The sequence below is a fragment of the Euprymna scolopes genome, chromosome 19 (assembly GCF_053919585.1).
Source record: "Euprymna scolopes isolate OS-2025 chromosome 19, ASM5391958v1, whole genome shotgun sequence".
Lineage (NCBI taxonomy): Eukaryota > Metazoa > Mollusca > Cephalopoda > Sepiida > Sepiolidae > Euprymna > Euprymna scolopes.
In genome coordinates, this window is record NC_136500.1 from 120,075,803 (window position 1) to 120,098,434 (window position 22,632).

Genomic DNA, 22,632 nt, shown 5'->3' on the forward strand with positions numbered 1-22,632 from the left:
TTAGATTTTTATATTTTTCATTTTTAATTAGATTTTTATATTTTTCGTTTTCAATTAGATTTTTATATTTTTCGACTTCAATTAGATTTTTATATTTCTCGTTTTCAATTAGATTTTTATATTTTTCGTTTTCAATTAGATTTTTATATTTCTCGTTTTCAATTAGATTTTTATATTTTTCGTTTTCAATTAGATTTTTATATTTTTAGTTTTCAATTAGATTTTTATATTTTTCGTTTTCACTTAGATTTTTATATTTTTCGTTTTCACTTAGATTTTTATATTTTTCGTTTTCAATTAGATTTTTATATTTCTCGTTTTCAATTAGATTTTTATATTTTTCGTTTTCAATTAGATTTTTATATTTTTCGTTTTCAATTAGATTTTTATATTTCTCGTTTTCAATTAGATTTTTATATTTCTCGTTTTCAATTAGATTTTTATATTTTTCGTTTTCAATTAGATTTTTATATTTTTCGTTTTCAATTAGATTTTTATATTTCTCGTTTTCAATTAGATTTTTCGATTTTTCGTTTTCAATAAGATTTTTATATGTTTCGCTATCAATTAGACTTTTATATTTTTCGTTTTCAATTAGATCTTTATATTTTTCGTTTTTAATAAAATTTTTATATTTTTCGTTTTCAATAAAATTTTTAGATTTTTCGTTTTCAATTAGATTTTTATATTTTTCGTTTTTAATTAGATTTTTATATTTTTCGTTTTCAATTAGATTTTTATATTTTTCGTTTTTAATTAGATTTTTATATTTTTCGTTTTCAATTAGATTTTTATATTTTTCATTTTTAATTAGATTTTTATATTTTTCGTTTTCAATTAGATTTTTATATTTTTCGTTTTCAATTAGATTTTTATATTTTTCGTTTTCAATTAGATTTTTATATTTCTCGTTTTCAATTAGATTTTTATATTTCTCGTTTTCAATTAGATTTTTATATTTTTCGTTTTCAATTAGATTTTTATATTTTTCGTTTTCAATTAGATTTTTATATTTCTCGTTTTCAATTAGATTTTTCGATTTTTCGTTTTCAATAAGATTTTTATATGTTTCGCTATCAATTAGACTTTTATATTTTTCGTTTTCAATTAGATCTTTATATTTTTCGTTTTTAATAAAATTTTTATATTTTTCGTTTTCAATAAAATTTTTAGATTTTTCGTTTTCAATTAGATTTTTATATTTTTCGTTTTTAATTAGATTTTTATATTTTTCGTTTTCAATTAGATTTTTATATTTTTCGTTTTTAATTAGATTTTTATATTTTTCGTTTTCAATTAGATTTTTATATTTTCCGTTTTCAATTAGATTTTTATATTTTTCGTTTTCAATTAGATTTTTATATTTTTCGTTTTCAATTAGATTTTTATATTTTTCGTTTTCAATTAGATTTTCATATTTTTCGTTTTCAATTAGATTTTTATATTTTTCGTTTTCAATTAAATTTTCATATTTTTCGTTTTCAATTAGATTTTCATATTTTTCGTTTTCAATAAGATTTTCATATTTTTCGTTTTTAATTAGATTTTTATATTTTTCGTTTTCAATTAGATTTTTATATTTTCCGTTTTCAATTAGATTTTTATATTTTTCGTTTTCAATTAGATTTTTATATTTTTCGTTTTCAATTAGATTTTTATATTTTTCGTTTTTAATTAGATTTTTATATTTTTCGTTTTCAATTAGATTTTCATATTTTTCGTTTTCAATTAGATTTTTATATTTTTCGTTTTCAATTAAATTTTCATATTTTTCGTTTTCAATTAGATTTTCATATTTTTCGTTTTCAATAAGATTTTCATATTTTTCGTTTTTAATTAGATCTTTATATTTTTAGTTTTCAATTAGATTTTTATATTTTTCGTTTTCAATTAGATTTGTATATTTTTCGTTTTCAATTAGATTTTTATATTTTTCGTTTTCAATTAGATTTTTATATTTTTCGTTTTCAATTAGATTTTTTATATTTTTCGTTTTCAATTAGATTTTTATATTTTTCGTTTTCAATTAGATTTTTATATTGATTGTTTTCAATTAGATTTTTATATTTTTCGTTTTCAATTAGATTTTTATATTTTTCGTTTTCAATTAGATTTTTATATTTCTCGTTTTCAATTAGATTTTTATATTTTTCGTTTTCAATTAGATTTTTATATTTCTCGTTTTCAATTAGATTTTTATATTTCTCGTTTTCAATTAGATTTTTATATTTTTAGTTTTCAATTAGATTTTTATATTTTTCGTTTTCAATTAGATTTTTATATTTTTCGTTTTCACTTAGATTTTTATATTTTTCGTTTTCAATTAGATTTTTATATTTTTCGTTTTCAATTAGATTTTTATATTTTTCATTTTTAATTAGATTTTTATATTTTTCGTTTTCAATTAGATTTTTATATTTTTCGTTTTCAATTAGATTTTTATATTTCTCGTTTTCAATTAGATTTTTATATTTTTCGTTTTCAATTAGATTTTTATATTTCTCGTTTTCAATTAGATTTTTATATTTTTCGTTTTCAATTAGATTTTTATATTTCTCGTTTTCAATTAGATTTTTATATTTCTCGTTTTCAATTAGATTTTTATATTTTTAGTTTTCAATTAGATTTTTATATTTTTCGTTTTCAATTAGATTTTTATATTTTTCGTTTTCACTTAGATTTTTATATTTTTCGTTTTCAATTAGATTTTTATAGTTCTCGTTTTCAATTAGATTTTTATATTTTTCGTTTTCAATTAGATTTTTATATTTTTCGTTTTCAATTAGATTTTTATATTTCTCGTTTTCAATTAGATTTTTATATTTCTCGTTTTCAATTAGATTTTTATATTTTTCGTTTTCAATTAGATTTTTATATTTTTCGTTTTCAATTAGATTTTTATATTTTTCGTTTTCAATTAGATTTTTATATTTTTCGTTTTCAATTAGATTTTTATATTTTTCGTTTTCAATTGGATTTTTATATTTTTAGTTTTCAATTAGATTTTTATATTTTTCGTTTTCAATTAAATTTTCATATTTTTCGTTTTCAATTAGATTTTCATATTTTTCGTTTTCAATAAGATTTTCATATTTTTCGTTTTTAATTAGATCTTTATATTTTTAGTTTTCAATTAGATTTTTATATTTTTCGTTTTCAATTAGATTTGTATATTTTTCGTTTTCAATTAGATTTTTATATTTTTCGTTTTCAATTAGATTTTTATATTTTTCGTTTTCAATTAGATTTTTTATATTTTTCGTTTTCAATTAGATTTTTATATTTTTCGTTTTCAATTAGATTTTTATATTTCTCGTTTTCAATTAGATTTTTATATTTTTCGTTTTCAATTAGATTTTTATATTTTTCGTTTTCAATTAGATTTTTATATTTCTCGTTTTCAATTAGATTTTTATATTTTTCGTTTTCAATTAGATTTTTATATTTCTCGTTTTCAATTAGATTTTTATATTTCTCGTTTTCAATTAGATTTTTATATTTTTCGTTTTCAATTAGATTTTTATATTTTTCGTTTTCAATTAGATTTTTATATTTTTCGTTTTCACTTAGATTTTTATATTTTTCGTTTTCAATTAGATTTTTATATTTTTCGTTTTCAATTAGATTTTTATATTTTTCATTTTTAATTAGATTTTTATATTTTTCGTTTTCAATTAGATTTTTATATTTTTCGTTTTCAATTAGATTTTTATATTTCTCGTTTTCAATTAGATTTTTATATTTTTCGTTTTCAATTAGATTTTTATATTTCTCGTTTTCAATTAGATTTTTATATTTTTCGTTTTCAATTAGATTTTTATATTTCTCGTTTTCAATTAGATTTTTATATTTCTCGTTTTCAATTAGATTTTTATATTTTTAGTTTTCAATTAGATTTTTATATTTTTCGTTTTCAATTAGATTTTTATATTTTTCGTTTTCACTTAGATTTTTATATTTTTCGTTTTCAATTAGATTTTTATAGTTCTCGTTTTCAATTAGATTTTTATATTTTTCGTTTTCAATTAGATTTTTATATTTTTCGTTTTCAATTAGATTTTTATATTTCTCGTTTTCAATTAGATTTTTATATTTCTCGTTTTCAATTAGATTTTTATATTTTTCGTTTTCAATTAGATTTTTATATTTTTCGTTTTCAATTAGATTTTTATATTTTTCGTTTTCAATTAGATTTTTATATTTTTCGTTTTCAATTAGATTTTTATATTTTTCGTTTTCAATTGGATTTTTATATTTTTAGTTTTCAATTAGATTTTTATATTTTTCGTTTTCAATTAGATTTTTATATTTTTCGTTTTCAATTAGATTTTTATATTTTTCGTCTTCAATTAGATTTTTATATTTTTCGTTTTCAATTAGATTTTTATATTTTTCGTTTTCAATTAGATTTTTATATTTTTCGTTTTCAATTAGATTTTTATATTTTCCATTTTCAATTAGATTTTCATATTTTTCGTTTTCAATTAGATTTTTATATTTTTCGTTTTCAATTAGATTTTTATATTCTTCGTTTTTAATCATATTTTTATATTTTTCGTTTTCAATTAGATTTTTATATTTCTCGTTTTCAATTAGATTTTTCGATTTTTCGTTTTCAATAAGATTTTTATATTTTTCGCTATCAATTAGACTTTTATATTTTTCGTTTTCAATTAGATCTTTATATTTTTCGTTTTTATAAAATTTTTATATTTTTCGTTTTCAATAAAATTTTTAGATTTTTCGTTTTCAATTAGATTTTTATATTTTTCGTTTTTAATTAGATTTTTATATTTTTCGTTTTCAATTAGATTTTTATATTTTTCGTTTTTAATTAGATTTTTATATTTTTCGTTTTCAATTAGATTTTTATATTTTCCGTTTCAATTAGATTTTTATATTTTTCGTTTTCAATTAGATTTTTATATTTTTCGTTTTCAATTAGATTTTTATATTTTTCGTTTTCAATTAGATTTTCATATTTTTCGTTTTCAATTAGATTTTTATATTTTTCGTTTTCAATTAAATTTTCATATTTTTCGTTTTCAATTAGATTTTCATATTTTTCGTTTTCAATAAGATTTTCATATTTTTCGTTTTTAATTAGATTTTTATATTTTCCGTTTTCAATTAGATTTTTATATTTTTCGTTTTCAATTAGATTTTTATATTTTTCGTTTTCAATTAGATTTTTATATTTTTCGTTTTCAATTAGATTTTCATATTTTTCGTTTTCAATTAGATTTTTATATTTTTTGTTTTCAATTAAATTTTCATATTTTTCGTTTTCAATTAGATTTTCATATTTTTCGTTTTCAATAAGATTTTCATATTTTTCGTTTTTAATTAGATTTTTATATTTTTAGTTTTCAATTAGATTTTTATATTTTTCGTTTTCAATTAGATTTGTATATTTTTCGTTTTCAATTAGATTTTTATATTTTTCGTTTTCAATTAGATTTTTATATTTTTCGTTTTCAATTAGATTTTTTATATTTTTCGTTTTCAATTAGATTTTTATATTTTTCGTTTTCAATTAGATTTTTATATTTCTCGTTTTCAATTAGATTTTTATATTTCTCGTTTTCAATTAGATTTTTATATTTTTCGTTTTCAATTAGATTTTTATATTTCTCGTTTTCAATTAGATTTTTATAGTTCTCGTTTTCAATTAGATTTTTATATTTTTAGTTTTCAATTAGATTTTTATATTTTTCGTTTTCAATTAGATTTTTATATTTTTCGTTTTCAATTAGATTTTTATATTTCTCGTTTTCAATTAGATTTTTATATTTTTCGTTTTCAATTAGATTTTTATATTTCTCGTTTTCAATTAGATTTTTATATTTCTCGTTTTCAATTAGATTTTTATATTTTTAGTTTTCAATTAGATTTTTATATTTTTCGTTTTCAATTAGATTTTTATATTTTTCGTTTTCACTTAGATTTTTATATTTTTCGTTTTCAATTAGATTTTTATATTTTTCGTTTTCAATTAGATTTTTATATTTTTCATTTTTAATTAGATTTTTATATTTGTCGTTTTCAATTAGATTTTTATATTTTTCGTTTTCAATTAGATTTTTATATTTCTCGTTTTCAATTAGATTTTTATATTTTTCGTTTTCAATTAGATTTTTATATTTCTCGTTTTCAATTAGATTTTTATATTTCTCGTTTTCAATTAGATTTTTATATTTTTAGTTTTCAATTAGATTTTTATATTTTTCGTTTTCAATTAGATTTTTATATTTTTCGTTTTCAATTAGATTTTTATATTTCTCGTTTTCAATTAGATTTTTATATTTTTCGTTTTCAATTAGATTTTTATATTTTTCGTTTTCAATTAGATTTTTATATTTCTCGTTTTCAATTAGATTTTTATATTTCTCGTTTTCAATTAGATTTTTATATTTTTCGTTTTCAATTAGATTTTTATATTTTTCGTTTTCAATTAGATTTTTATATTTTTCGTTTTCAATTGGATTTTTATATTTTTAGTTTTCAATTAGATTTTTATATTTTTCGTTTTCAATTAGATTTTTATATTTTTCGTTTTCAATAAGATTTTTATATTTTTCGTTTTCAATTAGATTTTTATATTTTTCGTCTTCAATTAGATTTTTATATTTTTCGTTTTCAATTAGATTTTTATATTTTTCGTTTTCAATTAGATTTTTATATTTTTCGTTTTCAATTAGATTTTTATATTTTTCGTTTTCAATTAGATTTTTATATTTTTCGTTTTCAATTGGATTTTTATATTTTTCGTTTTCAATTAGATTTTTATATTTCTCGTTTTCAATTAGATTTTTATATTTTTCGTTTTAAATTAGATTTTTATATTTTTCGTTTTCAATTAGATTTTTATATTTTTCGTTTTCAATTAGATTTTTATATTTTTCGTTTTCAATTAGATTTTTATATTTTTCGTTTTCAATTGGATTTTTATATTTTTCGTTTTCAATTAAATTTTTATATTTTTCGTTTTCAATTAGATTTTTATATTTTTCGTTTTCAATTAAATTTTCATATTTTTCGTTTTCAATTAGATTTTTATATTTTTCGTTTTCAATTGGATTTTTATATTTTTCGTTTTCAATTGGATTTTTATATTTTTCGTTTTCAATTGGATTTTTATATTTTTCGTTTTCAATTAGATTTTTATATTTTTCGTTTTCAATTAGATTTTTATATTTTTCGTTTTCAATTAGATTTTTATATTTTTAGTTTTCAATTAGATTTTTATATTTTTCGTTTTCAACTGGATTTTTATATTTTTCGTTTTCAATTAGATTTTTATATTTTTCGTTTTCAATTGGATGTTTATATTTTTCGACTTCAATTAGATTTTTATATTTTTCGTTTTCAATTAGATTTTTCAACTATTTAACAGTGGAGTTACCTTATAGTTTATAATATATATTTTATTATATATAATATTGTTTTTTATAGATATATTTTATTAGGATTTCACCCCACACAAAACCCAGTGCCACTTTGGTGTAGGGGGCTTCTATCTGGGACATAAGTTGCAGGAGAGACTATGTAGGAAGTTGAGCAGGTTGATGTCTGTTCACATTACACTTGAGCTTCTGCATGTCAGTACAGTCAGGGAAGTAGAAACCCGTAAGGTAATTTCAAAGTCTGGCAGTTCTGGAGAATAAATTATTAGAGTAAAAGGCTTTCTTACATTTAGGGATCTCTACTGTAAAGGGGTGGGATTTAGCTGCTTGTTGGATTTGTCGGGGGTATTTACGTCGGAGGGCACAAGGCTTGTATTTCGTCGGAACATCCACCATTAAAATATTTGTAGACCAGGCAGAGGGATACAAGAGTTCGTCGATGGGACAGAGAATTATGCTTAGGTGTCAGTTCAGGAGTAGGCGTATCAGAATTTTTGTAGGAATTTTTGACACCCCTAACACAAAACTGCAAATAAAATATAAAAATCTCGTAATTTCCTTGTTAAAAGTGGGTTGTTTGTTTTCTTTATGGATTATACTTCCAAAATAAACTATTAAAGTTGTTTTAAAAGTAATAGATTTTTTTAAAACAGTAATGAATTTTCCGAACTCAATATTTTTCAATTTTTAAACTTTAAAAATCTATCAAAATTTTTTTATTGATTCTATTTTTATGATATTTTCAGGGTCAATGTGAAATTTTATGTTCTTTCCAATAAACCGAATATAATCAAGTTTTTTTTTTTTAAAAAGCAAGTTTTTTTTTAATGAAACCTTGGTCCTTGCTCCTTTAATTGAAAAACAAAATTAGGGCTTTAATTATATTTTTCGAGGAGTTATAAGCTTGGAAAGATGGGGTGGAATTATTCACTATTTTCACGAAATTTCTGACACACCTAGTTCAGGACCTATCAGGTGAGCGACTCTCTTTTGAACCCAGTCCAGGAGCGAGAGACTAGTATCAGATGCACCCGCCCAAATGTGACCACACTGCTATATAAGAAAATGACATTTAAATACGTGTGAAAAATTACGCTAAGAAACAAATTAATAATACGGTTTTACTAATCTCTGACTAGGAAAACATATACATATTAACCTTAATACTATTACATGCTGAAAAGCAGAAATAATATTTGAAATACTTAGAAAACTTTGAAGATTTTGTATTCACAAACGTACAGCTTGATTTGGGTACAGACTGATATAAAACGCGTTTATGTTTCTTAAAAGATATTTATCATATTCATTTTCTAGTTTACATTTAAATTTTTATTGTTAAGAAAAATACAAAAAACAAAACAAAGTTAAATCAAATTTAAAATGTCGGAAAATATCATTCACCTTTTTGCAACTATTTTAGTGATAATTTGTAATTTTTAATCTTAAAATACCGAATGAAAAAATGTATATTTTCCAAACTAACGTATGGATGACACGAATTGAATAAATTGGTTTAATTAAATGTATATTCTTGTAAACAGTTATAATCTTTTTATATACTATCATGCGTGTCTTTTTATAATCAAACTATTGTTGACGTCTGTTTACGAATGTTTTTCTTTATAATTAGAAATTACACTCTTTAAAAATGTTGTTCATAAAGTAAATTTATGCAATTACATTACACTCGTAAATGTTACAATTTTCATTAGTGGATTCATTCTTTTTTATAGTTCTATTCACCGATACCTCAAATTATTCGTTAGTAGGAATTATCAAATTTCTTACAATTATTTTATTAGTGACTCATTTAAATATTGATGAAAGACTTTGTATTCTCCTAGTTAGAATGTACATATATTTAACATAACCAGAAATTTGATAGTTTTAAATAAAGTACATTTGCTTTAAATCTCAATAGTCTATTTTTAATAAAGTACTTTGCTTATAATATTCATTCAATCGTTATTGATTTTATAATAAAGAACAATTATTACTGCGAAAATTGTTTGTCTAGGATATGTATCATCTCTAGGCATTTAATGGTTCTGGGTTTAATACGCCAAAGGTCTTTAATGATATTAGTAAGTTTAATACCAAAAAGCTCTTTAATGATATAAGTAATTTTAATACCAAAAAGGTCTTTAATGATATTAGTAAGTTTAATACCAAAAAGGTCTTTAATAATATTAGTAAGTTTAACACCAATGATAACACAAAGTTTAACAATCTTTAATGATATTAGTAAGTTTAATACCAAAAAGCTCTTTAATGATATAAGTAATTTTAATACCAAAAAGTTCTTTAATGATATTAGTAAGTTTGAGGGGCGTACCAAATGATGACATTGCTTACGCATTCATAGTCTTAAGGTTTCGCCTCTCTGTTGCAGATATTGGTTGTAAGACTCTAAGAAATCGATTCCTGTCATGGACGTGCATCAGAAGTAGAGATGTGTCATGTAATTCACCCATGCAGAAAACGTGAAACGATCAACATCAAAAGGCGCGCATTGCAATGGTATTTGATTATCTTTGGATGATAAGCGATATATATTAATGGTAGAGACATTAGTCGGGATAGGTTTCAGCCATGTGTAGCCGTTTTTATTCACAGAAGCGGTGGGGGACGGAAGTGCCTATATATTTATAGTTTTATTAGAGAAGGGGCTATTAAGGGCAATAACTAAGACTATGGCATCCCTCTTTTCCGTTAAACAACAACACAGTCAAAACACAAACGAAACTACGGCACATTAGGACGTAGCTTGGTTGTCATAAGTAAACTTTTTATTATACCATCAGATCTGGATATCTTTGACATCCGCGATGAGTGTTGCGTATTTTGTGCAGTGTATCTGGAACAGGTCTGCGATTAATGTTTGTTCCCTGTTGCTATGCCGGCTGCTGAGTCTCCATGTCATTCATAGGATATCACGACTGAGGATGTAGATGCTCCTGGGTTCGGCCTTGTTGCGGATATATATTTTCTTCAGATACTTGCGGTTTCGGCAAAGCGACATTACAAATGAAGTCTGCACATTATTGTGTGACCATTTACTGGAATCCGGGTCATATATACGAATGTATAGTCCTTCTCGTATTTCCGGTAAGTCTCGCCTGTGAGACTTTTGGTATGATTGGCTTTGATACAGGTAAGTTGCTGTCTTTTCTTTTTAGATCGAATTGTTGAAATACTAAACCGGCAAGTTTCCAACAGTCTTCCAGTTCAATATTAATTCGCCATAGTCAGTCGCGACCACTTGAAGTACCCTTTCTAATGGCAGATTTTATGGCTTGCATGCAGCGCTCTGTCAGACCATCTGACTGAGGGTATCTAGGAGATGATGTATAGTGTTCAAAAGGAGATGATGTAGTGTTCAAATCATCATTCTCTTGTAAGTTGTTTGAACAGGCTAGAGCTATAGTAAAGATCATTGTCGCTGATGACTTTCTCTGAAATTCTTTGTTCTTCAAATATTTGTTTAGTCAGTTTGATTACTTCCTGACTGGAGAAATCCTTTAATTTCCTCACAAAACGGAACCTGGAACAGAAGTCCACCATTAGTATGTAATTGTGACCTTCAATATGGAAAAGGTCAGTGGCGACTACTTGCTATAGCCTCACAGGAATCTCATGTGGTATCATGGGTAATGTACTCTGTGCTTTTTAGTGTTGTTGACATATGTCACATTGTTGTAAGACGGTTTTTATGTCTTTATTAATGTTGTAACATTTCCGGCTACATCACTTTGGGTATAATTATCTGACCACTCTTCATTAAAATACTATTTTCGATGGCCAGCTCGTCCCAATATGACCAATATGGCCGCAATGTTTTGCTTATTTCCTTGGATATGTTGGGCCAGCCGTGCAGGGTAGTTTGCTTAAGCGCACAGAGTATGGGGTCAGCTATTGTTGCTATCTTATCTGTGATAATTTCTCTGTGGAAAATTGAACGAAATTTATATTGAGGTCGATCTCTTCTTTGTTTTTTGTTTTTTTTTTGGGGGGGGGGCACTGAGAAAATTCGTCTGCCAGGGTCAGCTCCTTGCCTGGGCTAGAGATGATTTTCAAGTCATACCCTTGTATGCGTAGCAGTATGCGTTGCAGACGAGGTGGAGCTGGTATTAAATTCTTTAAGCTGATCATTTCTAATGGCCTATGATTGCTTTCCACTTGGAATTCACATCCATATAAGTAAGTAACTCACAGCCAAAAACAACAGTTAGAACCAATCGCTCTATGTTTGCATATCTTTGCTCCGTCCGTGTTAGTGCTTTCGAGGCAAATGCAATTGGTTTTCCTTCTTGCATGAGTATTGCGTCTAAATCTTTGTTTGATGCATCCAATTGTAGGATTGTTTCTTTGGATGGGACAAAGTATGTGAGGGGCATTTCCTGGCAAACCAAGTCTTTGATATTTTGCAGTGCTTCGTGGTGCGTGGCAGTCCATTAGTAATCAGATTCTTTCTTTAGTAGATCTTTCATGGGTGCAGTCAACTCAGAGAGATGCGGAATAAAGGGTGCTAAGTAGGTGATAATTCCTAATACTTTTTGTTGCAACCGTGATGTTGTTACGATTGGGTACTTGCTTTATTGCGTCTTCTTTGTTTGGAACTGGTTTTATATCATTATTGTCATAAATAGCACCCAAAAATTGATCTGCTTTTGATCAATTGCACATTTTTCACTGGTAAAGCATAAACCCCTCAGTTTGTGCTATTTTCATTGACTTGTGCAGGTTGCGATCATGCCTCATTCTTCGACTTCCCATAAACAATGACGTCATCAATTAGTCCAATTTTAATGGGGCATTATTCCAGTATCATGTCCATTCTCATCATAAATACGTCCTGAGAAATCATCAAACCAAAGGACATTCTTTGAACACAGAAGCACCAAAACGGTGAGTGGAAAGTCGTTAATAATTGCGATTCTTCGTCAAGAGGTATGGACCAGTATCCATTCTTAGCGAAAAAGTGTTGAACCCCTGATAGCTTGTGCGATAGCTCCTCCATTGTAGAAGTCTTATAATCGTATCTAATGATCGCTTTGTCAAGATTCTTTGCGTCAAGACATAGGCGAAGGTTTCCATTCTTCTGTCGAATGTATACTATACTGTTAACAGAATCGGTTGGTTCACTAACTTTTTTGATAATGCCTTGTGATTCCATAGACTTTAATTCCTCTTCCATTTAATCTCTAAGATGGATCGGAATTTTCTGAGTGCATGAATCACTGATGATGATCTGGCTATGTGATAATTACTATGCGATAATTACTTTTAAAGTGTCTGTGCGGTCAAGCTGATTTGGGTATGAATTTTGTCATTGACTTCTGGTTTTCACTGATTGTGTAGTGGAGGCTTATAAGCTCCAAGTTTCTAAGTGAAGGAAGTCCTATTATTGTAAGAATTTTCTGTTGTAACTACAAAGAATTTACATATGTTCTACTTATCATGTATGCACATTCTATGCAAATTGACCCATGCTGAATTATACTTGAGCTGTTGTTTGCAGTTAGTATTGTGTGCTCCTCTTTGTCGAGCCTGGGAGTGGCTGTCCTAGGTTATCTATATTTTCTGGGAACATGTTACGAAAGGTTGGCAGGGGAAGGGTATTTTGCCTTTAATAGATGGGTGCCTAGTCTATTTAGAAGCCTTATTTTTAGTTCAGTGAAGACTTCAATTCGATCAACTTGTTTCACCATAGTTTCCAACAGGGTCTGGATTTCTTCCCTCATATGTATGGGACATTTTCTCTCTTCATGTATAACACCCTCAAAATTGCCGATATTATCAAAACGGTCTGGGTACATTTTTACCAGATCTTGTGTTGATCTTAGTGAAACTAAAGTTTCCTGGATCGCATAGTATAGAGTTACCAGTTTAAGGTCTCTGGTCGAAGGTAGCCCTATGATAGTAAACCCTACTGTTGTCACAACAAAGAACTTGAGGGTCTTCCATTTTCCTTTATGTGAACAAGCTATTTTAATGGATCCTTGCTGTGTAATGTGAAAACCATTATATGCTGTTAAAACAGTTGGTTGCACCGGGAAGTAGCGATCCAGCTGCACTTATCCGGTGTGGAAACATCTTCTGGAAAGTACGCAATGGAAGTATGTTGCCTATGGCTCCAGTATCAACCTTAGCTTTCAGAAAATGGGTGCCTGGGATGTTAGGAAGCTTAATTACAAGGTTTGTGTTCGATCGTCGCTTTGTTCTTGGATAGAGTCAAAAGACATTTGTTCAGACTTGTTAAACATCCTTTCATTGTCCTTCTGAGAGGCATTTACCGAGTGCATCCGGTTGCTGTGGTTCTGGCGATTGTTCTGTTTTTTTTTTTTTTTTTTTTTTTTTTTTGTACTTCTATGCGTCCTGGTTTTTAAGCTTTTAATTTTCATGTTGTGCGTGTCGGCATATCCCTTGCTGCGTTTTCAGTTTTGATCATGCAGACTTTGGCCCAATGATTTTTTTTCGCCCACAAGCTGAACATATGGGACCCCATGACGGATATTTTCCACTCGGGTGGGAGCCTCCGCATCGTTTATTTGTGATATATAAATTTGAGGCGAGAAAATTAATTATTTTCATTTGAATAGACATTTCAAAATGGGGGGATGAATGAAAAAAACCGCTTGTCTAGAATATTATATTCAGTTTATTTGAAAGAGCATAAAATTTCACATTCAGTCTGAAAATATCGTAAAAATTGAACGAATAGAAAAATTTTGATAGATTTTTAAAGTTTGAAAATTAAAAAAAAATTATCTCATAAAATTCAATTGATTTCATTACGTAAAAAACATGGCTGCATGAACGCGCTCAGGCACTTTGTAAACACTGTTTTTGTTTTTTTTAAATTAATATTTCTATTATTTTTTAAACAACTTTAAAAGTTTATTTTTGTTAGTAGGGGAGGGCGGGGAGAGTTGGCCACAACATCTACATTGTTTATATTTATTTCCCTAATGTTGAGGTGATTGGTCATATCAAACTGAAAATTTGCACAAAAAAACAACACACAGTTTTCATGATATGGAAACAGTTTTATTCATGTAAGTATGTAAAAAAAGGTTAAAAAACAAAATTCCAGACATGTCATGTATGGAGAAAGTGGACCAGGGTCTGGGGAGAGTTGGCCTCTTCAGTGGGGAGACTTGGCCACACATGAGGGGAGTTGGCCACATTAAAAGAAGTCACTTTTTTTAGCTCTCTTTAACAAAACACACGCACGCACGAACACACACACGCACGCACGCACACACACACACACAAGTTACAAATCTGAGGAACATATATGTTCTAATTAGCAAATTTTCAACTTCTCCAACGACTCTTGAAAGAAGAAAGTGTTCTTGGTGCGTTCTGTTGTTTCAGAGAGTTTGGTTCGAGTCAGCTTGGCTTTGATGATGCTAAGTGGCATTCTGTCAATGTCTTCAACCTGAGGCTTGATGAAATTTCCCAGGACTTTTCCGCTCCTTCTCATGAAATCAATCTCTATTCTACCCTCTGTGTCTTCGCCAACATACAAAACTGCTGACTTTTTGCCTTCATACTGACACATCACGAAATCCCCAGAGCTCACACTGTCTGCACTGCCCAAAATCAGTTCTCGGTCTTCATCTTCGTTACTGTCACTTTTGTAGTCATAGGACTCGTCATGAACCAAAGTGTCAATGTCCATATCATCGCTGTCATCCTCATCGCTGGGGACAGTTCGACTAGCTGCCTTGGTCATCACTTTCCTTTTTTTTTGTTTCGGCTTTTCTCCACTTTTGACCAAAACTTTTCAGTCAGTTCCTCAATATATTCTGATGAAGTGGCAATCACGCACTTGCCTCTCTTCCGACCTCTCTTGCTGTCTGTTCTTGGTGGAGCTTTAGGAAATCCTCTGAACTGAGATGGGGAAACAAAACTGGGTGGCGTTGTTTCTTTGACAGGGTCACAGGTTTTTCCATCTGGTGTAGTTGGGTTAGATGTTGATGCTGCTCCTGACGAGGTGATGCTGAGTCCAGATGTGGAAGGTTGTGGAGAATGAGGTGCTTGATCTGTTGTGGGTGAGGGGTGGTTGGGGGCGGTTGAGACACCTTGCTGGGAGGAGGAAGGGAGAATTACTACAGGAACAAGACGGTTGGTGACAGCGGATGGGGCAAAGAAATAGTCAAGAAAGATGTGCCTCTTCAGGGTCCAAATGCCAGATGCTTTGAAGCTGGTGATGTTCGTTGGGGTTGCCCCTCTAGTCCAAGCAAAGTTGACCAGCTCAGAGATGTTGTAGATAGTGATGGTCTTTTCAGGGTTGCTCAGCATCCATGAAGTGGCCATGTCATTGAAAAAAGATTTCACTGGCCCATAGACAGTGCGATCCAGAGGCTGCGTTTTGTTGCTGGTATGAGGTACGAGGGTGATGATGTGCACTTGGTTTTCTTTTGCGTATGTCAGTGCTTGCAATGGCAGGTGACATTCGTGATTATCCAGCACCAGGACGACAGGGTTTTTCTCAGAAGGATGCACATGTTTTACAAAATGCTCAATCACCGACAAAAACTTCTGATGTCATCCACCCATTGTCTGTGCCAAGACCTAAGCTTCACTCGGGAGTGTTGTTCATCATACGCTGCTGAAATTTCTTTCTGGGGAATATGAACACTGGTGGTAAGGCAACACCTATTGCTGACACTATCCCGCAAACAGTAACAAGCTCCCCCTTTCTCTGCTGGTCATTTGACCAACCTGTTTTACCTCTTTTGAAGCAATAACTTTGAGCATCTTCTGCACAGTCGTGAAGCCCGTCTCATCCAGATTGAAAATTTGTCGCCATTCGACATTCAGACTTTTGTATTTCTCCTCTAACAAGTCAAACATCATATTGATGTTGAGTTTGTTGAAGGCTGTTTCACGGGCAAGAGAAGTGGCCTCAGGTTGCCGAATTGAAAGTTGTGGGTGTCCTCTGAGAAATCCAATAAGCCATTCTTTTCCAGCCTGTTTGCATGCCTCCCATGAAGCAGGAACCTTTTTGCTATTCACTACAGCCATTTCATATGCCAGTTGTTTTGCTGCACGCGTTGTCAGGCCATAGAACATTTTGGAACATTTTTGTAGATATGCTGCCAAATCTTTCTCCTCTGCACTGGAAAAGATCTGTGCTTTAGAAGTCTGTTGCGATGCTGACATTGTTTTTCTCTCTCATTTCGACGGAGAGTTGTTCTGGGAACTCCTGTGTCCTTCGATACAACTTTTGCAGATACTCAATTCAGAACTCTGACCAATGCGACCCGTAAGACATCCTCTGGAATCAGCGCATTGTCTGTTTTCCGACTGTATTGGCGAGACATTGTTGAATCTAGATTCTCCAAAGATGATCTGCGAACAGAACAAAGTAAAATAATTTTTTAAATTTTTCCTCCGTCATCTATGTATTCTGTATTCTGTGGAAAGAAAGATTTTATTAATAAAGAACTAGGCAGATGAGGTTTGAACAGCCTGTGCAGTAAAATGAACAGACAGCTTTGAGAAATTTGAGCAACAAGGTTATTTAGGTGTTTGAGCTAAGATGTGTTTTAGCTAAAAGGTGTTTGAGTTAATACTTAATTCTCTATAGACACCCTAATACAAAGGAATGCATAAAAAAACAATCGCAAATTCATTCATAACCCAGTCATATGAAGATATAAAACCAGTATGAACAATGGGGAGAGTTGGCTGGACTGTGGCCAACTCTCCCCGCAAGGAAAACTTGAACACAAAACATCAGTAAAAATTAACAATGACTCTAACTTTTTAAGAAATATGCTGAAAGGTAGGCTAAATGGACACTTTTTACAGATGCAAAAATACAGAACACTGACAATGTCATCAAAGCTACTATGGTTTCGAAAGTAAAACTGAAAAATTGAAAAAATTACCTCCAAAATGAGTCGGCGCTCCCTCTCAGCCATGTGGCAAGGGAAGTAATCAACAGTGGGCCAGTTATTCCTTCCTACAGAAGAGCTATCTAGCAATGAAGTTAAGAATTAGTTTCATACTTGGGCTTTGCTTTGACACAGGGATGGCCAAGTCTCCCCACCCTCCCCTATATTCCATAAAGAAAATAAACAACTCATTTTAAAAAAGAGAAATTACGAGTTTTTTTTTTTTAATATTTTTATTCGTTGTTTTGTGTTAAGGGTGTCAAAATTTCCAAAGATTCTGACACACCTAGTGTCGGTCAACGTAAAATTGATAATTATGGCATGAGAGGGGGGGCCAAGATAAAACCTACTTGCGCGTATAACAATGCTCACCATATAAAGAATTACATCGATCCAGAAAACTACTTATTTACGGAAAATTTTAATGCGATTTTCGCTTTCAGCACACCCGAAAACCGAAAGGAAACACATTTTAAAGGTAGGTTTTGTGTTGTCTACCAGGCCATAATAATCCATTTTACATTGACCAACATAAACAAAATGGGTGCTGATTTAACGTTAAATTAATATAGAAGGCGATCCCTCACTGGTACCCGCGTCTCTGTTTTTTTTTTGTTTTTTTTTTTTAATGGACTCTTTGTTTTTTTTATTAATTAAAAGACATTAATAGTATATTACGAATAAATTTTGACAAATCTGTGACTATAATCATTAAAAATAATGTTGCATTTACACCAGTTTAAACAGAAATTATATTATTATTTATATGAAGTTCAGAAATTATTTTATTGAAATGTTTTTACTTGTAACCAAAACAATTTTTTAAAATTTATTTTATACAAATAAACTTTGTATTCAATTTTTTGTCTGAATTAAAAAAAAAAAAAAAATCCGCCGCTAAAATAGAATATTATCGTGATACTCGGTTTTAGCATACCTGAACACTTGTAAAAGTTACCATTTTATAGGCGAGTCTTGACTTGGAAAATAGAAAAATAGGTAAATTATGAGAGAGGAGGGGTTAAGAAAGTTCTCTTCATAATCCCTTTTTTAGATGGGAATATTCACCGTTCTTTTCTTTTTTTTCTTCTTTTTTTTAACTCTACCCCAAACTCTATACCCTAACGTGTAAGTATACTGCACTGTTACTTAAATCCTCTCTTTTCTTCGCCCAAATATTTGAGTTCTTAGTTAATCAAGCCCTAGTCCAACACCTCACAGCTGGTAAACTCCTGACTGACAAACAATATGGATTTAGGCAAGCCCGTTCAACAGCAGATATCTAACTGTAGTCTCTGAACGAATATACCGTTCACTGGACAAAACAGTGGTAAAGTGGTAGCCCTTGATATATCTAAGACTTTTGACAAAGTATGACACGATGGTCTTCTATGAAAATTAGATCATATGGTATCACTGGAAGAATACACAATGTAATTAAATCCTTCTTAAGTAAGAGAAGATCCAAGTTGTCCTCGACGGTCGTACATCTAAACAATATGATATAAATGCGGGAGTGTCTCAGGGAATCTATCCTTGGACGTTTATTATTCTAGATATTCATAAATGACCTCCCTGATAAAATTGTTTCGGAGATGGGCATATTTGCCGGTGACACCACTCTCTATAACAGGCATGAAGGGAAAACAAATGAACATATATCTTAAGGAAGTGGCAGAAACACTAGAGAATTACCTCCAATCTGTATTGAAATGGGGACAAAAATTGATGGTCGCATTCAATGCTGACAAGACTAAGCTTGTTTCCTTCAATAACTACAAGAAACCTTCTCTACCACCAATAGTAATGGCCAAAAACACATTGCCTAAAAGTACTTCTTTTAAACTTCTCGGCTTCACGTTTACATGGAACATGAACTGGAATGTATACATTGAGAGCATTGCCAAGGCTGCTGCAAAGAAGGTGGTCTCTCTCTCTCTCTCTCTCTCTCTCTCTCTCTCTCTCTCTCTCTCTACCGTGCTAGAAAATTACTTACGCCTGAAAGTATCCTGTACATCTATAAAGCCACCATTCGCCCATGTATGGAGTACTGTTGTCACATTTGGGCTGGTGCATCTGCTGCTTGTCTCTCACTCCTGGACAGGGTTCAAAAGAGAGTCGCCAACCTGATAGGTCCTGAACTATAATCTAGGCTCCAGCCTCTGTCCCATCGACGAAATGTTGCATCCCTCTGCCTGTTCTACAAATACTTTAATGGTGAATGCTCTGACGAACTGCAAGCACTTGTACCTCCTCGACGTGACTACCCCGGACACACCGGCCAAGCAACTAAGTCCCACACCTTTACAGTAGAGATCCCCAGGTGTAAGAAAGCTTTTTAATCCAATATTTCTTCCCCAGAATTGCAAGTCTTTGGAACTCCCTTCCGGGATTCTGCTTTCCCAACTATACTGATATACAGAAGCTTAAGTGCAATGTGAACAAACATATTTCTACTCATCTCCCTTCATAATGCCCCCGCAAATTATGTCCTCAATAATAGCCCCTACTTCAAAGTGGCACTGTGCCTTGTCTGGGGGTGAAAATTGAATTTAAAAAAAATAAGTGTTCATGTCCACACTGTAGATCTATGAACTAAAATGTCTAACAACCTCCAACATAATTCGTGTGTCTATTGGTTGAACTCCACCCCATGACGCCGGAAATTAAACATCTAAACCAACTTGAACGATGAGTACAGACTTTTTCAGTTACCAAAATTGTGAATTTATAGGACGCGGACATTATAGACGGATTATCCGTGAAAAGACTCAATTCTCTCAACTTAATTGTAAAGGGATTAGCTGGTGTTGTCTGGCAAATAGACAGTGCTTACATATCCTATCGCGTTATCCCCTATTTGTCTCAATATCTCTTTTCCTACTCCCCCTCTCTCCCATTTTTCTCTTCTTACTCTCTACCGCACTCCATCTGTGGCTTTATTTTTTGAAATCTCTGTCTTCCTCTGTTGCTTTCTAATACTCCAACACATTCGCGTTCATGCCTTCCATTTCCCAGCTCTCCCTCCCTCATTTACGTATTATTTCTTTTTCATTCTATCTTTATCTTTCCTCTTTCTCTCTCTCTCTTTTCTAATTCCGCCTCTCTTCTAAGCTGATTCTCTCTTCCTCGAAACTACTCTACTTTCACCCACCTCAAATCCCTCCTCTCAGTAGCATTCTCATTCATTCTAATTCTCCCAGCACTATTATACCTTCCACCCCTTTCTCACCCCCTCGTTTTCTTTCGACTTTTTCCTCCGCATCTGTTTCTCTCTTCCTCTGTCATCTTCATCCTCTCATCCTCTTTCACTCAATCCCAACTCTCCTCTATCACAAGTTCTCACACTATTCTACTTCTCCCAGCACCGTTATCCTCTTTCCATTCCTCTTTCTCACTCTCCTTCCTCCTTTTTCATACTATCATCACTTTCCCGCTTTCTCCGATTTCTTTCTCTCTCTTCTCTCTCATCTCCTCTTTGTCACCCCCTCTGCCAAACACCCTCTCAATGTCTCATCCCTTCTCTTCACTCATATCCATCGTTTGAAACGGCTCTTTCTCCCTCTTATCCCTCTCGCCTTTCATCACTCTACCTTGCTTTCTCTGCCACCCCAACTTCTCTCTTTTTCCTCTCCTTACACTTCTCTCTCTCCTTCTTTCTTTCCTTCAATTAAAATAATTTAACACGCCGCACGACATTGCTCAGTTGTAAAATACGCTAAAATATGGTATTTTAATTCATGCAGATTCCGTATTTATTATTATAAAGTCAATTCTTTATTAGTTATTATATTGTACCCAAAATATATTAGTGATTCAAAAGTTTTAAAAAAAATAATGCTGAGTGCTATTGTTGGAATTTTTTGTACCAATAATTATGCACCCCCCTGTATACATTTATTATATTTTTATTCTGGTTCTTATATTTGATTTTCTGTATTTCGTATCTTTTATGATTCTTAGTTTCGTATATTTTGGGTTCGTATGAAACTCCCTTTAACTTGAATGGGAGGGCAGTGCTAGCGTCCTGCTGATGACGTAACAAGTCCCAGCACGAAAATCGGCCTCTTTTGGATTCCGGCGGCCTGGAGAGTGGACGTGGTTTCATTTCCCGACACAGACAAGGAATTTCCAGAGCCCTCCTTCAAAGAAGTATAACCCGGCAACAGAACACAAGATGCAACGAGGCAAACTTCTGAAGACTTTATTTACGTGGCTACGGTTTGCACGTATTTTGAAGGAGTGCAATTTTTTTTAACGACTTTAAATTGAGAAAAAAGAAAAAGGCACGTGCCTGACCGCCATCAATTTGTGAGTACCTTCATAAAATATATTGCATATGAGAGAGTGATTAGGAACTACGATTTGAATTATATTGTATTCGTTCATTGATACGACATTTTCAATATAAAAACCAGCTTTTTTTTGCATTATATGTTGTTACTTTGCCGTTGTTTGTTTTTTTAATTTAATGCCTGCAAAGGGAAAAATTTGCAACCAATTTTATTGTAAATAAAATCTCTTCTTAGTTTTGAAACAAGACTTTTATATTTTATTCTTTAACTCCCCCCCCTTTTATTTCATCCTTTTATTTTTTTGCAGGATGTTATTTTCGCGTCAAATTTATCTGAAAAAGGATAAATTTCCGACATTATTAGCAAAGATAGAAACCAAAACATAAAGCTCTCCAGCGTTATTTCGTACGATCTGGAGCTGCGTCCATATGCAAAGAAAAACATTGAAAGAAATATTGATAAACATATAGACATATAAATAGACATTACGTATACGTTGAAATGTTCCTGTAAAGTTTCCTTTCTTTTCAGTTTGGACCTATTAGCTTGTATTTTCTTCAGTGAGAATTCAATTTGATTTTCTTCCACGTGGTCGAATGCGCCATACATTTATGGATTTACTCTAAAAGCAGCTTGATATGCTATACACAATGTAGAAAATATACACAAATACAAATGTGTGTTGTAACGATGTTATCGTTTCGTTTCGTTACAATCCTAGTTTTGTAACAACGTTATCATTTCGTTTCATGACAATCCTTGTTTTGTAACAACCACGCATGCGCACTGGAAATAAAGGCCTCCATGTTTTATATTTAAAACTAACAACACGCGTCTTTTCGTTTCTCTCTATTAACCAACCACACAACACGAGCCAACACAGCGTGACATGTGTAATGGTAATAGTGAAATTAAATGAATAGTCTAAGAAGAAAATAGACGAAAGCGAACAGTTAATTATCCAAAGTTATTTTTAGAGGATATGCAAATTAGTACAATCACAAATCTATATGAAAG

General features: G+C 30.2%; 1 pseudogene; it reads right to left on the bottom strand.

The window, feature by feature from the left end:
- Positions 1-15,136: 15,136 nt before the first annotated feature.
- LOC145240319 (uncharacterized) lies at positions 15,137-16,583 on the bottom strand (annotated as a pseudogene).
- Positions 16,584-22,632: the final 6,049 nt, after the last annotated feature.